The sequence below is a fragment of the Gavialis gangeticus genome, unplaced genomic scaffold, assembly GCF_001723915.1.
Source record: "Gavialis gangeticus isolate Ggan-Ray unplaced genomic scaffold, GavGan_comp1, whole genome shotgun sequence".
Classification (NCBI taxonomy): domain Eukaryota; kingdom Metazoa; phylum Chordata; order Crocodylia; family Gavialidae; genus Gavialis; species Gavialis gangeticus.
This window is the reverse complement of record NW_017729006.1, coordinates 4,786,839-4,802,303: the sequence shown is the minus strand read 5'-3', so window position 1 is coordinate 4,802,303 and position 15,465 is coordinate 4,786,839. Positions and strand designations below refer to the sequence as shown.

The window sequence follows — 15,465 nt, the reverse complement described above, 5'->3', positions numbered from 1 at the left end:
TGTGTGGGTGCATGTGTGCATGTGTTTAAGTGTGGGACGTGTGTGGGGGTGTATGGTGATGGATGGGGTGTGGTGGAAGTGGGGTGTGTGTAGGTATGGTGGGGTGTGGGGATTGTGGGGGTGGGGATGTGTGGGTGTATGTGTGAGGTGTAGGCAGTGTGTGGGACAGCAGGGTGTGGGGTGTATGGGACACTGTTGGGTGTGTGAGTATTGTGGGGGGTAGGGTGTATGAAGGGGTGTGGGTGCCTGTGTAGGATGTGTGGTTGGGGTGTGGGTGGGCTGGATGTGCACGGTGGAGGGCTTCCTCCCTGTACCTGGTTTCCTCCCTGCCTTGCTCTTTATGATGTGGCTGAGCCCAGCCCCTCCACAGGCGGGGGTAGGAGGATGGGGATTTGTGTTGCCTGCCTGGCTTGTAGCATGCTGCAAAGGGGTGGGAAGGCAGCTGCCACCAGCAGGCAGCAAGAGAAGCCCCTAGGAGAGGGGAAGGGGGATAGGGAGCTGAGCCTGGCACCACCAGCTCTCTTGGTCTATGTCCCACAGCTGCCCAGCAGGGCTGGAGCCGAGCCTGTGCTGGCTCCTGCTGCTGCTGCTGCTTCCATTCCATGTTCCCGCTCGGCAGGGCTGCATCAAGCCCATGCTGGCTCCTGCTGCAGCTCCTGCCCCACCTGCCTGTTCTGTGTCTGCCCGGTAGGGCTGAACAAAACCTACTCTGGCTCCTGATGATGCTGCTCTGATCCCACCTGTCTGCCCGGCAGGGCTTTGTGAGCAGCCAAGCTCCTTCACGCTCCCCTTCTAGCCACATGCTCCACTGCCCTGCCACGCACGAGCAGGACCAAAGTGAGCTGCAGCCAGAGCCCACCCCGTTCCCTTCAACAATGCAGCTTCCGCTCTGTACCTGCTGCCCAGACCATTGCTGTAGGGACAAAAGGAAGAGTCGCTGGGGAGCAGGTCCCTGGGTGGCCAGAATCTGTGCCTGCTGACCGGGGCTGACATCCTCCAGCAGGGGAGGCTGGAAGTGCAGCATGTGTTGCCCTAGGCATGAGTGGGTAGGACTTGGCCCCATGCAGAGCGCAGCAGGGACAGCCACCAGCAGGGCCATACACAATTAATTGGTGGGTGCCCATCTGCAGGCCAGATCCAATCAGCTGATGGCCTGTATTGTGCCTCCCCCTGTTCTACCTGCTTAAAATCCCTTGTAGTTTCCATAGTATGCCATATTTTTCTTCACTTTTTGCTCCAATCAACTGTATTGTGAAACAATGTGTTCTTAAACAGTGGTTGTATCCTACCCACCTACAGATACCTAACGGGTAAGGAAAACCCAAGTCTCTCAAAATGATTTTGTGCGGCTAAATACATTTGAAATTTATCTAATACCTTGAGATCCTTAGGTGATAGCACCTTTTTTAAATTAAAAATGTGTTTATTACTATAAGTTCCTTTTCTGAACATAACACAGAAATCATAAATTATAAAGAAATTATATGTTACAACTGCTCAATTGGACTTGAGAGTAGAAATCAAATGCAAGCATAATCTTCTTTTTAATGGTAACTGATACTATCGCAGCAGCAGGCTGACTCAGCCATTATGTACTTTATCTACAGTTAATAAGCATTCAATAAAATCTTGGATATAGGCATCATGGAAAAAGATCGCACATATCAAAATAGACAAAATATAGCAAGATGGAGTTTGTATTAGTTAACATATGTAATGTGTCCAATTGGTAGTATTCCCTAATATGCCTAGCTTCTCACCATATTATAAAGGCATCTCTGTATCGTTTTTACTGAACTACACTGAAAATTCATTGTTATATCACTGTAACGTGCTTAGCAGCACACTAAAAAAGTTCATCCACTGTCATCTTAATTGTTTGGTATTATCTATGAGACCAAGAGCAGTTTCCTCCTGGGACATGCATGCTGTCCATTGTAATGCAATCATTTTGCCTTGTTGTTTCATTGTCTGTGAAAGTTAAAACCCCAAATACAAACAAAAGTCAGAAGCCCAAAAGAAGCATGTTACAAAGACAAATACATCAACACTCAGGCAATTCACTCTTGGTAGCTAATTTTCCCAGTTTAATTGTACTATTCAGCACCATCTTCACTGAAATTATGAAAAACATATATTTACTTCTATTGGCTCTTAATAAATTTGTGCAAACTATAATAATCTGTAGGTCTCAGAACACAGATTGGCAAATTATCTTTTACTAACTGGTTTTCAACTTTGTGGTTGTTCCAACCAAAAAAAAGCATAAAAGTCCCTGACATTGTTCTGAACTTCATAACTATACTGTGTTTCTTGTCATACTAGGATTAGTAATAGCAGTGCTATCAAATATTACTGTGCAATAAACCCTGTTGTTTGCATTTAGATTACATTTGATTTCTTCATGTGGAAAATACATGCTCTAATTTTCCTCTTATGGGAAACCTGATAATACATAGAATGCAACATCACAACAGATGATACTGACTATAAGGTAGACACGGTTTGCTTTATAGTGATAATGCCTGTACTTCTGGCTGGGATTTTATGATGCAGACATACAAAGAGAGAACAAAAAGATATTTATAAATACAGGGGTAAAGCAGTAAATAGGAAAGGAGACCAAACTATAGGAAAGGAACAAACTGAATTAGATACAATCAAGCCCAAAGAGCTTTAAAAAACTGCAAACTTAGCACTTGTATACCTCAGTCAATAAAGCATATACAACAGCCTCCTTTAACAAATGCTATGAAAAACAGAATGTAAATAGGACCAGAACAGAACTTCCTCACCAAGCAAAAATATTTCTTTGAATGTTTGGTGTTAGAATTTATGGTACCATAATACTGTGCCCTCCTCCAAAATAAAATTTGCCTGTTCCTATTTTTGTACTTGTTAATCTAGCAAAGCACCCATTTTAGTGACCCCTTTTTACAATATGTCTCAAAGAAGCCTCAATGAACATCTAGAATCTTATTAACTGCAAAAACCAAGACAACACACAGCATACAATCTCCATGGGGACAGTCTACATAGCAGAAACTGTAAACAGAGTACTTTTAGCAAGAAGGGCACCTAAGTGCAATTATACAATAAGAAACCAAGTGCAGAGCTCTTTTCATGGGAAAGAAAACCATAGCCTAATACACACTATTTCATTTTGGTTTTCTTTTTTGGGGTTTTTTTGGTATGTCTTCACATTAACTAATTGCTGTTTATTAACTGTGATTTACTGAATCAGGCATAGCAGAACAGGGCACTAGCTGAAGCAAAGCAGCTGGATACAAAACTAATGCAAATAGCTAAGAGCAAAGTGATGGCTTAACTGCTTCTCTGCATAATTTGATCAACTGGCCACCAGATAAACTGATTACACATCATCAGTAAAATTTCACCTTTTATTACCCTGCAATAATTCCTGAATAAATACAAAATATGGTCAAGCTCAATGAATTGACAAGTTACACAGAAATTTGAAGATATAAAGTTATAGAAAACAACCTTCCACCTCACCTGAGGACTGTGCTTTATTTTTCCATGGGAAATTTTCCATTTCTAAAAATTGTTTCATAAAATTCATTAGTAACAATGAATGGATGCCAATACAATATTAGGTAAGTTTGGCAGCTTCAAAGTTGTAATTAATGTTTTTCAGGTGATTTTCCCTAGGAAGTGTGTGAGAGAGTACATATATGTTTTATTGATTTGTGAACAGGAGGGCAAATACACTCACATGCAGGCAACCCTCACCATTCACAGGGGATACATTCTCATATTCCCCAAGTACAGAGCTGTCCTGTCCTGCCCTGCCAAAAACTTCCTGCTGGCTGTGACTGTAGACTACAAATCCCAGAAGCACCTGGAAGCAGGAAGAGGAAGTGATGAGCAACCCTGAAGAGTCCTGCTGCTGTGATTCTAAACTACAAACCCCAGAGACCTTGGGGGCATTAGGAAGAGCAAGTGAACACAGCCCATGTTAGCTACATGCCAGAGAGCTGTGCTCTAGAACCCCTGGGCTTCTGGCCTGAGCCACTGCAGGTATGTGGCTACATTTCTTGAATCAAAAGTGAATGTCTGTCATGTTCTTTCTCAGCTTAGTCGTAGCAGATTAAGCTAACCTGCAAAGACTGAATCGATTCAGCCTCAGGCTTTTTGACTGTCTGTACTTAGCCTTACTGATCACTGAATAGTGGGATTCACATGAACCACAATATTCAAAACAAAAATTCACTTTAAACACCAAGTTTCCTTTGCTTTCACACAGATCTCATTCACACCTCTTGAGTTCTATATTGTCTAAATATGATGTCATTTATCAGGCAAGGTATGGCTCAAAATAAACTTCAGTTCTTTTACGAGGAGGAAGCTGGAAGTGTGAGGATATTGGATCTGTTCAGTGTTTTGGTTCAGTCTTTACCTGGGGTATTTGAAAGAGGCTTTCAAAAAAAACCCAAGTCACCCAAAGCAAATCAAACAAAAACCTAAGAATAACTTTCTTTTGATAATAAAAACAAAAATCCACAAGTTCTTTGTTATTTCCAGTATCAAAGAGAACAGTACAACCCTCGTGAACATACAGAAAGTCCTGGCCCTGTTGAAATCAGTGGGAGTTTTCCTGTGTTTGTTTTTTTTGTGAACCCAGAATTTCACTCACTGTCAGGTAAGAGGTATATAACAGAATTCCAAACTCACATAGTCACTTTTTAAAACTTTCTCACTTTTTGTTTGGGTTTATAACTTCATTTGATTATTCCTATGTTTCTCAGCCAGGGTGTTATAGCACTCTGGGTTGCCTTGACATCCTTTCAAGGGTGCCATGCAATGTTAGTTGTCACATGTGCAAACATGATTCACAAAATTAAACTGAAGATTTTTCAATAGGATTTCATAGTGTTAAAAGCATTCTGACTTGTTGTGGTTTTTCTGAGTTCTTTTTTTTTTCTTTAGTCTAAAAAGAAGTGAAAAGTAAGACATGGCATTTTCCAAAGGATGCCTTGAGTCTAACAAGAGGTGCCTTGAATCTAAAAAGGTTGAGAACCACTGATTTTTTTTTTTCCTCAAACCTTAAGCAATTGTTTTAAAATTTCCAACATAATTAGTCAAACAGGTTCAAGAAAATGTATTTACAATCCCTTTTCACATAATTCTCACAAATTTTGTAGAATTTCAAAAGGGGTGGGGCAGCAGCCATAACGATTTTACTGTTAACTCTTTGTGAGTCCATAGAAATCCAAGTGCAGCAAAACCACTCCGAAGTCAAAGTTGGGGTGATTTAGTTCGCTTGTATCACTACTGGATCATGCACATAAAACAGCCACAGCATAACAGCTGCTGCATGCTCGCAAACAGAAGTTCCTCCTCCACTTCTGGGGCCACTTCAAATGTACATTTGTCAGTAGCCTACAAAATGCGCAAAAGACTTTTCTCACAAAAACTGTTTGCTGTAACTTCTCATGTCTGAAAGGTGCTAACTGAACTCTTTGATTGTGCATTTGCGAGACAGCACAAAGCAGCTTGCCATTCACACAAAGCATAATCAGTCTATCAGCACGGTTTATAATTTCACTTTTAACAACATTCATTAGGAAATAATAGAGTTACAATATAAAAATCAGTGTAAAATGACATCAGAACCAGATCCTTAAATACTAGTGAGAAAAGAGACAGCAAGATTTCCTGTAGCCCAGAGGCTTCCTGAAAATTTCTTCATAAAGGAGTGAAACAAAACTTGGATTCCAACATTTTTCTGAGATCCCATAGGAGGGACACTGGGGAAATCTAAACACCAACAGTGAGATCACTTTCTAATAATCCCAATAAATAGATCTGTTGTAAAAAACTGATGGAAAGAAAATGCCGGCATGCCTGAGTAATGTTGAAGAGAAAAACACTTGCTCCTAACACAATGGAAAAACTGTTCATGAATAGCTAATCTGTGTGAAGCTATGACCCCAGTCATGCAGTTGGTGTAGTAAGTACTATGAAAATCTACTTGAACTAGGTGTTGAGTGAGCAAACTAATGGTATATGTAGCCATCTCTGTATCCACCTATTCACTCACATGTGGTGATGGTATCCATGTGATAAATTGCATTTAACATGCACCTGCATTTTGCCCACTAATCCAGCTTCACCTTGACTACTCCTAACATTACAAATCTCTATGGAGATTTGTAAAATCTCCAAACAACCCCCTTTTGTTTATATGACCAATGATTGTTTTTTCCTTCTTCCGTCACAAAAGAAAAATTTATTTCAAAAAAGTATGCTGGTCAAAAGCCAGGACAGATTTAAGTTCTTGTATCTTGCAATTCAATGTGATTAAAACAGGGCTCTTTAAACTATTAGCAATTAGGATACAGCTGTTTGTTTCTAAGCAAGAGCATATGTTAATTCGCAGAGGCAGTCTGACTTTCATAGCTACGGATGGACATTAAGTGCCAGTGCAGAAAAGGGTGGGGGCCAAGCGTGCATAATATAGCTCTAGTCTTTCCACAGAAGTCCACAGCACTGAGGCCCCTGGCAAACATTACATTTATTGTGCAATGAACACGCTTAATCCTGTGAAAAATTATAATATGCCACACATTCAGACCAGTTTATGGGCAATAAAATAGCAAACTATTTATGCTGCTTGCAGAACATTTAAAATAAACAAACTGTACCCATCTGGCCTCGAACATCCGGTCATGCACTGCTCTTTTCCAGATGTTTGTTGACATCTGTCTTACCATCCCTGGTGGTCCGCTGAATAGGTATTCGCCTCTGGTGTAGTCTTCCCCAGTCTCTCCTTCCATGACTTTGAATCTTACTTCAGTGTGGGGTCGAGGCACTCGAGATCTCTCTATGGTGGGACATCCGTCTGGTGGTCTTCTGCAAGGCTCCACCTCCCCTCTACCTCGCCCTTACACCCAGCCTCAGTGGGTCACTGTTGTCCTCTTGGCCAGCCTCCCGACTTCTGCTCCCAAGTTACTCTCACAGGGAGGGGCGAGCCTCCCTGCCTCAAAATGGAAAACAGACAGCAGTATCCTCACTCCTGAGTGGGGAATGCAGCTCCTGGCTCCTGTTGCTACTGTAGGAGCTTCAGGAAGGCACCTCTTGCCAGTGTTCCGGCCAGCATCACTCTGCTGCCCCACTCCTTCTTGCCAGCGGCTCACTTTATTTCTGCCAGCCGGCAATCGTGGCTGTCGTCACCGGCCGGCCACAACTGTATAAAGGTGCGGCTGATGAGCCGCGTGGGTTCATCCCTTAGTTCCAGCTTTGCCGCTGGCTGCACTGCACGTAAGTATCTCCTTTCACTTTTTCTTTCTCTTTCTGGCCCCTCTGAAGGTTCCTTACCCCGGGGCTTCCCCCTAGTATTTTGGGGTCCCCCCTTCGGTTTCTCCCTGTGACACAAACTAATGGCGCTTTACTTTACATTCGATGCGCTCCCACTCTGAGCCCAGCATGGAACTTTGTGGCTAGTTTGAATCGCACTTAAATTTAAACATGTAGCATGTTTGGTATCTGGCAGCACAGTGGCTTTAGGTGCTGGTGAGTGGAGAACTCACTGGCTGATGGGCTGCTTGTGCTTTGGAAAGCTGAAAGTTGCATGTTGTAGCCCTGTCTCTGGCTGTACTATATGGCTTCCAACTTGTAGGCAAGTAGGGAACTCATCAGCTGAGGGGCAACCTATGCAAGTTGAAAGGGTGCTATGGGAAGCACATCATCAGGTACCAGTCAAAACCAGAGAATCACAGAGGCACAGGTTACCTAGTCAAACCTCCTGCCTGAGGCAGGATCTTCCCTATCCGAACTACCCCATAAAAACCCACTGTCTAACCTCTTAGCAATACTGCACAGTCAACCCTGCCATAACACAAGACATAACACTGGAACCTGCCACAGGCAAAGCAAAGGGACCATGGCAACTCAATACCTGCAACCATGTATGCATAGTTGTGCAACTGGGATCTGACAAAATTGTATCCCAGATCCCCAATATAGCACACAAATCACGTGTGGCATGGGACAATGTACAGTTTTGGGGATCTGGGATAAAATGAATCAGATTCTAATTGCACAACTAAATTAACATATGCCAGGGGGCTGATAAAAGTACCACATGCAGCTAATTGAGCCTCAACTCTAGCTAGTCCATCCTCACAAGACAGTCCATGGAAAGAAAAGTAGATATGTAAGTAGACGTGTAAGTGTGCTATTTTGAGGATCTGGGATACAATTTCATCAGATCCCAATTGTGCGACTATGTACAAGGATGCAGATATTGGACTGTCATGGTCTCTCTTTGTCTGTGGCAGGTTCCAATGGTTATGTCTTGTGTTATGGCAGGGTTGACTGTGCAGACATGTAAGTCTTCTCTCCACCTCCCTGCTGCATAGAACAAGCAAGATGCAAATAAACAGATGACAAAAATACTCTTCCTTTGATTATAATCAGGATAGTTGGGAAAGATCTTAAATGCCCATATAGCCAAACTGCAAACATTTCCAAAGACAGTACCACGTTGTTTGTTCATATAACAGCCATGCATCCATTTTCTATTTTCTCCGTCCCCCACGAGGGTCTGTGTATAAAACATACCCTATGCTCTACAACAGAGGTTCCCAAACTTTTTCTTATTGCATACCCACTTCCAGATTTACCAGCTTCCCATATACCCCTACCAGCATACATTTTCTATTTTAACCCCTTAAATGCCAATTATTATCATGAAAATTAAATCCCCCATTGCATAATTTCTCCCACATATGCCCCAGAGATGTCTTGTGTACCCCCAGGAATATGTGTACCACAGTTTGGGAACCCCTGTTCTAGGACCCTTTGGATGGTGCTTGCATTAGTAAATGCTGTTTTATAATGAACATCATTTTGATCTGAAACAAGAAATCTGCACGACAGCCATGCTTCTTCATTCAAAATGAGGATCCAACAAATTTATGAAGCAAAGGTCAAAGACACACCTTCTTCATGCAAGTGGTAGAGACCTATGGTACTCAGCCAAACAGCAGTTATCAGTCTCTGTTGTGGAGAGGGGCATCTGTGTCTCTAAAATAACACCAATCTGCTATCTAAAACACTCATGTGGTATGTCATGCAGCAGACAGGGAAATTCCCTGCCATAAGGCTGGTGGGGAGAACTCCTTCTTCCCAAACCTTAGATCCATTGTGCACAGCCCTATTATAAATCTGAACTTCTGGCAGCAGGACAGCATGAGGCCCTAAGTGAGTAAAGACAGGACAGACTCTTCATCTGCTCTGTAGTTACTCTGCAGCCACTGGAATCAGCAGGAATGAGGCATGAAGAGCAATCTGCAAAAGTAGAAAAACTAACCTCATAAACACAAGAAAAGCTACTACACTTCAAATTACTAGGTTGAACTAGGTTGAATTGATATGCATTTCATCCTTTTGCATAGGAATTCTAGAAGGTGGAAGCAACACAAAGAGGATAAAATTAGATACCTTAATATCCATGCACACTTGGCAAGGAGCAGCACTGGTAAGTGCTACAAAATAGAATAGGAGAGATTTACTTAGCAGCAGCAATAGTAGTTAGTAGTAAGGTAGGAACACCCGAAGTCCCCAATCAGGGCTGAAGCCCTATTTTGCTTGACATGATAAGAACATGGTAGCAGATTTGCTGCCACTGTAAAAACTAAGTCAAATTTGAAACAAGCAAGTGTCAAGTAGCAGGAGAGAAGGAAGGGGAAAGAGCTGGTAAGCTTCATGCCTGACTTGGTCATTCCTGACCTATTCAGTGCTTTTTATTTCCAAATAAAATAAGCAATCCCTGATTGTTACTTCTCCTGAAATGTATGATGAGTTGCTCAGTTTCTTTCAGGATTTGCAGATCTGGCTCTTGAGCAGCAATTTCAAGGAGAGGACAGGAGTCTTTCAAAGTTGTTCAAAGATCCACCTCTGAACAGTCACATAGGAAAAACAGCAAAACAGGCATTCAAGTCTGATGTTAAAGGAAAGGAAGTGTTGACTTAGAAGGGTTCACTCCTTCACTTCTTTTGAATTATCTGCTTTTTTTCAGCAGCAGCGACATATCTCCACCGTGACCAATGTGCTACTACCTTAGTGGCAATCATAAATATAATATGACAGCACACATGAAGATTTCAATTCTGTACTCTCAATATAAAAATTAATGCCCCATTTGGAACGATTTTATAAATACATTTTGATAAACTGTGCAGATCACCAGTCCTCACAATTCTACACACACATCTCAGTAAAACATGTCTTTCAGCTGTCATTGCAATCTAGAAACATACCTTGACTACTCATACCATTAAAATCATATACAAACAACCTTTGGTGCAAATTACAGAGTCATTATTGATCACTGCAACCATACACTTGTATGATCTGAACTAAGACTGATACCAGTTATTCAGGATGAAATATGCAGGCTAAGAGTAGTGAAAGAGAGATAAAGTTTAATGGGGAATTGCTAATGTTTTGTAAATGGGCTGGCTGAGAGACTTGCCTGTTAATTTCCTTTCTTTTTACATTTCCATTGGTGGAACATGGAAGCTAACAATTTGGGGCTTCATTTTCTTTTACACTAAGCCTTCTTTTCACTTTTCTGGTAGTGTAAAGACATCAAAGTGGCTACAAATGTAGCTTACTTTGCACTTCTATACTAATAGAATGGTGTAAAGGTACCTTGTAAAAATGAGAACTAGGCTTTTAACTCTAATGTCATAGAGTGTTTTTTGCAAAGAAAATATATGAAAGCAAGAGAAAGATTTATTAAAGGTACAAAGATCTCACCAAAATAAATATGCATGTACCTTGATGCTATCTGGTGTAACAAAGTAAAAATAAAAGTGTATGGCCCTTCACTGGTCTTGCTCTCAGCTACAGCATGCGAGTCAACTGATTAAATCAAGACAGTGTTTAAGGTTGTTTTTTCATCCAAGACCAGTGAGTGAACAAGAGTTTGAACTATCTCAACTGAGGCTAAAAGATGCTTGTTCTGAGTCTGACTCTGTTGCCAGTGGCTCATTTAGTTCAACCTCAGATGCACTTGCTTTCTACTTTTCAATAGGCACCTTAGAAAGAAGTAACCTAGCTAAGGAGGTGAGGCACAGTAGCATCAGTTCACATAGAAGGTGTGCCAAGAATGTTAGATATTACTTAAATGATTTAAATTTGTGAGTATAGTGTCTGCATAGATATAAAAAAAATCTTTACATGTAATGAATTTAGTCTGTATTATATATCTGTCTGATTTTAACAAATGTATAGCATTCATATTTAAACCAAATCCTGAAGTTAAATTAAAGCACAGAAAATTTAAATTAATTGCCAGTTCAGTAAAGATAAGAATGACAAATTCATTTTCGAAGACAGAAATGAACACATACACAAAATACAAATGTAAACTGCTTTTAAGTCAGTCAGTATGCTATAATATGGAAAATGCATGTACTCTATGCAACAATTATGAAACACTGCAGCAAAAATTAACTACATGCACACATTTTTATGTGTACACAGGGAATAGGAATACTGAACTAAAAGTAAACCGATCTTGAATCCACAGATACTACATTTTCCCTATCTTAGAGACTGTATTTTGAAACAGGCAGAAAAACAAGTCAGTGCTACTTGATTACCAGTTCAGTTAGGATGCAGAGTATTTACTGGAAAATAAAAACTATACAATTCCTTCAGCTTCTGTTTTTAGCAGAGACTCACCTGTTTTCAGAAAAAGGAGAGGCTTGTAAATCCATTTTGATATGGCAATTATAAAGATCCCTTTGACATTCAAAGCTCAGCATTCAACATTTGCTACCAGCAGACACTGCTCTTAAACAAAATGTGAAGCAGCCTTAGAAAGCATCCAGAAAACACAGAGAATCTTAGTCTCCCGGTAATTCCTGCAAAAATACATCTCGTTCACTTGTGCGAATCTCTTTATTGCAGTTGACATGGGCTTGCCCAGGGGACTAACTTGTTGTTCCATAAAGATCCTTAAATAGGCACTACTGATGAAACATTTAATCCAAGTCCTGGTATCAAATGGCTGCTATTGCTAGTGACAGTGATAGAAAAATCTATTTGCCTATTAAATAATTGAACACAAAGATATGAGCATTTATTATGCCTTTTAACATAGTTCAGCTGTTCTGGATCATTGCCAACAAGCTTCGTATTTCACAAAAAGTACATTCCATATCATTTAGGTTTTAAACATTTATTTTCTTAAATACGCCTTTTCCACTTACATTATTATAGATTATTTACTTGGGCAGGGGAATGTATTTTGCACCCAAAACATCACTCATATCATTCAACCACATATATTGCTTTTGACCTCTTTCTATTGATAATAAAGCAATGATTTATATTTAGAACATATGGCTGCATTTCTTAGCTGTTGAAAAACATTTTCAAAACATATGATGTTTTCTTTAAATGTGAAGGGCAACACAAAGACTATTCATTTTCTGTAGAGATAAAGGAATGTATTTTGATCCCGTGAGTCCAACAAAACTCCACATAAATGTAACAATAATGAAAGAGGGGAAAAGTGCTCCATACCATTTATTCTAGTTAAAATGAATACTTAATTTTGGACTTCAGTTAAGTCAAGAAACAAGAACATGATCAGAAGGGCCATAGTTAAAAAGGGGCTGAAAATGAAATGCAGTATCACATCCATATGTAATGGAATGTCATGAAGACAGTGCATGGAAGGAACAAATTTATTAGGAAAAAAATCAAAGAAATAACTGTTTTGTGTTGACAAAGGCCATTATCTGGACAATCAAATGGGGCTGTCATGAGGAAAGGGCCTTTAAGGACAACACTTTAACTTACGCTTAATTTTAAGTTAGTAATAAATATGTATCAAATTTTAAGTATGGCTTCTTTGGTAAAGAGACTGTCATTTTTTATTCTGTCTGGACAGTATATGAGATCAGGAGATCCTTCTCCATGGCCAAGATTCCCACTTAATATAAATAATTAAGTTTTTTTTGCTGGATCATGAGCTAATAAAGTAACAGTTGTAACAGAATAAAAATACTATAAATTACAGTGTACACAAGACTAAAATACATGTCTGTCTATAAACAGTGAAAAAGACAAACCAAGCCATATCCCTTACCATTGCAACACTTTTTTTGACCTATCTGTGAAAATGTCAAAGTGCCTCTCAAAAAACGTGTTTCTTTTCTGCTCTGATTTCTGTAAATCAGTATGGACTTTCTAATAAACTGGAGCATGCATTCATTCTTCTACTGGTATACATTAGGGCTGTGTGAAAAAGCACCATTCAGTTTTGCCTTGAGTTTCGATGGAACATTGTTTTGTCTTGAATTTCATTTAGAGACAAAACAGCTTTTCTGTTTCGTTCCGTTGAAACAGAAAGGCTGTTTCACCACTGTTTCGAGTTTCGCTGGGGATGGGGAGTCAGACCAGCTGAGCTGACTTCCCATCCCCAGTGCTAGATTGCCCAGCCGGGCTGCTTCCCCAACCCCCGCACTTCATCGACATGATGAAGTGCGGGGGTCATGGAAGCAGCCCCGCTGGGCTGCCTCCCGCCCCCTGCTGGATCTTGTGCTGGGGATGGGAAGTCAGGCCAACTGGCCTGACTTCCTATCCCCAGGCTATGATCGAAATGTTTCGAGACTATTTCAATAGCCTTTGTTTCGTTCCGATTTTGTTGTTTCGACCTCAAAATTGGTCAAAACACAGTGTCAGAATGAAATGGCCAGAGAAATTTCGCATATCCCTAGTATACACATGTTCATATTGTGTGCTTTCAATCGGGCTAACTTTATGGAACGTAGTTACTGTATGGAGTACAGTAGCTGGTTTTTTTGTCTTACACACCAGCTGAACCCAACTGAATCTATGTCCCTTAACAAGCCAGCCCTAAAGTACTATTTGTATTCTGGATTTCAGCATTATTCATGGAAACTGTCAATTCTAGTAGCTTCTTTAAAGTATGTAACACAGCCTGAAATTGTATTGGCTCATCTACTAAGTAGACAGCTTCAGTTAAAGAATTTTTGCACAATGACACAACTAAATGCAAAACAAAACAACTTTGATACACCACTGAATCAGAGGTCAATGTGAAAATAAACTGGCATTTTTACATTTGACTTCATTAAATTCAGCTTCGAAAGTACAACTTTGTTTAGTAAATAAAATTAATGTTGTTATGCGGTATTATAATATCTTTTCTTCCCATGCTTTATGGTTATTTATGTGGGATAAGGGCCAGATAATCAGTGCTTAAAAACTGTATTTGACTGCCTTTTCACTTCCTTCATTTCTCCTGGCTGGGCCGAAATTTCTAAGCATAAAAATGACTCTTGTAAGTCCAATTTAGTTATGCTCAAATTCTGGCCTAGTTGCTCTGTTGTAAAAATACTTTTAAGCAGTCATAGGTAGAATCATGTATAATAGGTTTGCAGCTGACAAGCTAATTCTTATTAACAATACAGAAAGAGAGGGAGGGAGACAGACTGAAAATTGCCAGCAGAACAATTTAGGTCTTGCAAGCACTTTTGCCTGGATACAAGATGGAAGCATTCAAGTTGTCTCACATTAACTTAAGAAGATGCTTCAGCTCTTTGGTGGATCAGGGGCAAGGTGCTCATTACCTTTGATGCATAGGTCCATAATAAAAAACTGAAGCTATCTCCCCCCTCCTCTCCCTCCCATTTGCTGAAGTTGCTTTCAATTAATTTTGGAATCAAGCTATCAATCTAGAAATGTTTTGTGAACCTGAAGGCGTCCACAGGACTTTTCTATGGTTTTAATTTGTTATTTTTATCAGTAATCCCTGTCCAAATCTTAGCAACTTATTTTAGCGTAGATCTTTACAAAATCTTGGCCCCCATGTTCAACAAATACTTGCTTAATTTTTATCCACTGCTTTAAAAGTGTCTCTTTAAAAATTAGAAAAGTAATCAAATCATTGATTCTTTTCTTCTATGGCTCTAATTGCTGATTTCTAAAATTCGACTGGTTGCTGGGTTCAAATAACTTCAGAGTGCCACATCTTTTTGAATAAATATGCTTCAATACAATTAGCAATGCATAAACTATTCTTTTTTGATGTATCACAATGAATACATTAGCTTTAACATCTATTCTCTTGATAAGTCATTTTGAGGTGGTCCACTTTTGTTTTCCTTACTTTCACAAACATGCTTGCAGCCAGTAAGAGACTCTTCACTATGATTAATGGCCTCCCATTGGGTATACAGAAAATTTCCCAGCCTGGTTCCCTTGAGAATGCTCCACTACATGGATTTCTAGGCAAAGCTAGATTAAAAGAGGAGGAGCAATAGCTATAGTCCACCTACCCCAGAGCCATCAATTATATACAGTTATAAATCAAAGTTTTCAGGAAGAACAAAGACTAGTGTGGCAAACAAACAAGGGCGTTCACAGCAAATTGTTTTGAAGCAGAATAAAACTCTT

At 40.0% G+C, this 15,465-nt stretch overlaps 1 protein-coding gene across 1 annotated transcript in view; it reads right to left on the bottom strand.

The window, feature by feature from the left end:
• RARB (retinoic acid receptor beta) overlaps window positions 1-11,903 on the bottom strand; it is a 387,901-nt gene extending 375,998 nt beyond the window's left edge. Inside the window, exon 1 of the mRNA XM_019508768.1 lies at window positions 11,719-11,903. The gene's annotated coding sequence lies outside the window, so the exon portion shown is untranslated. The remainder of the gene's footprint in view (window positions 1-11,718) is intronic.
• Window positions 11,904-15,465: the final 3,562 nt, after the last annotated feature.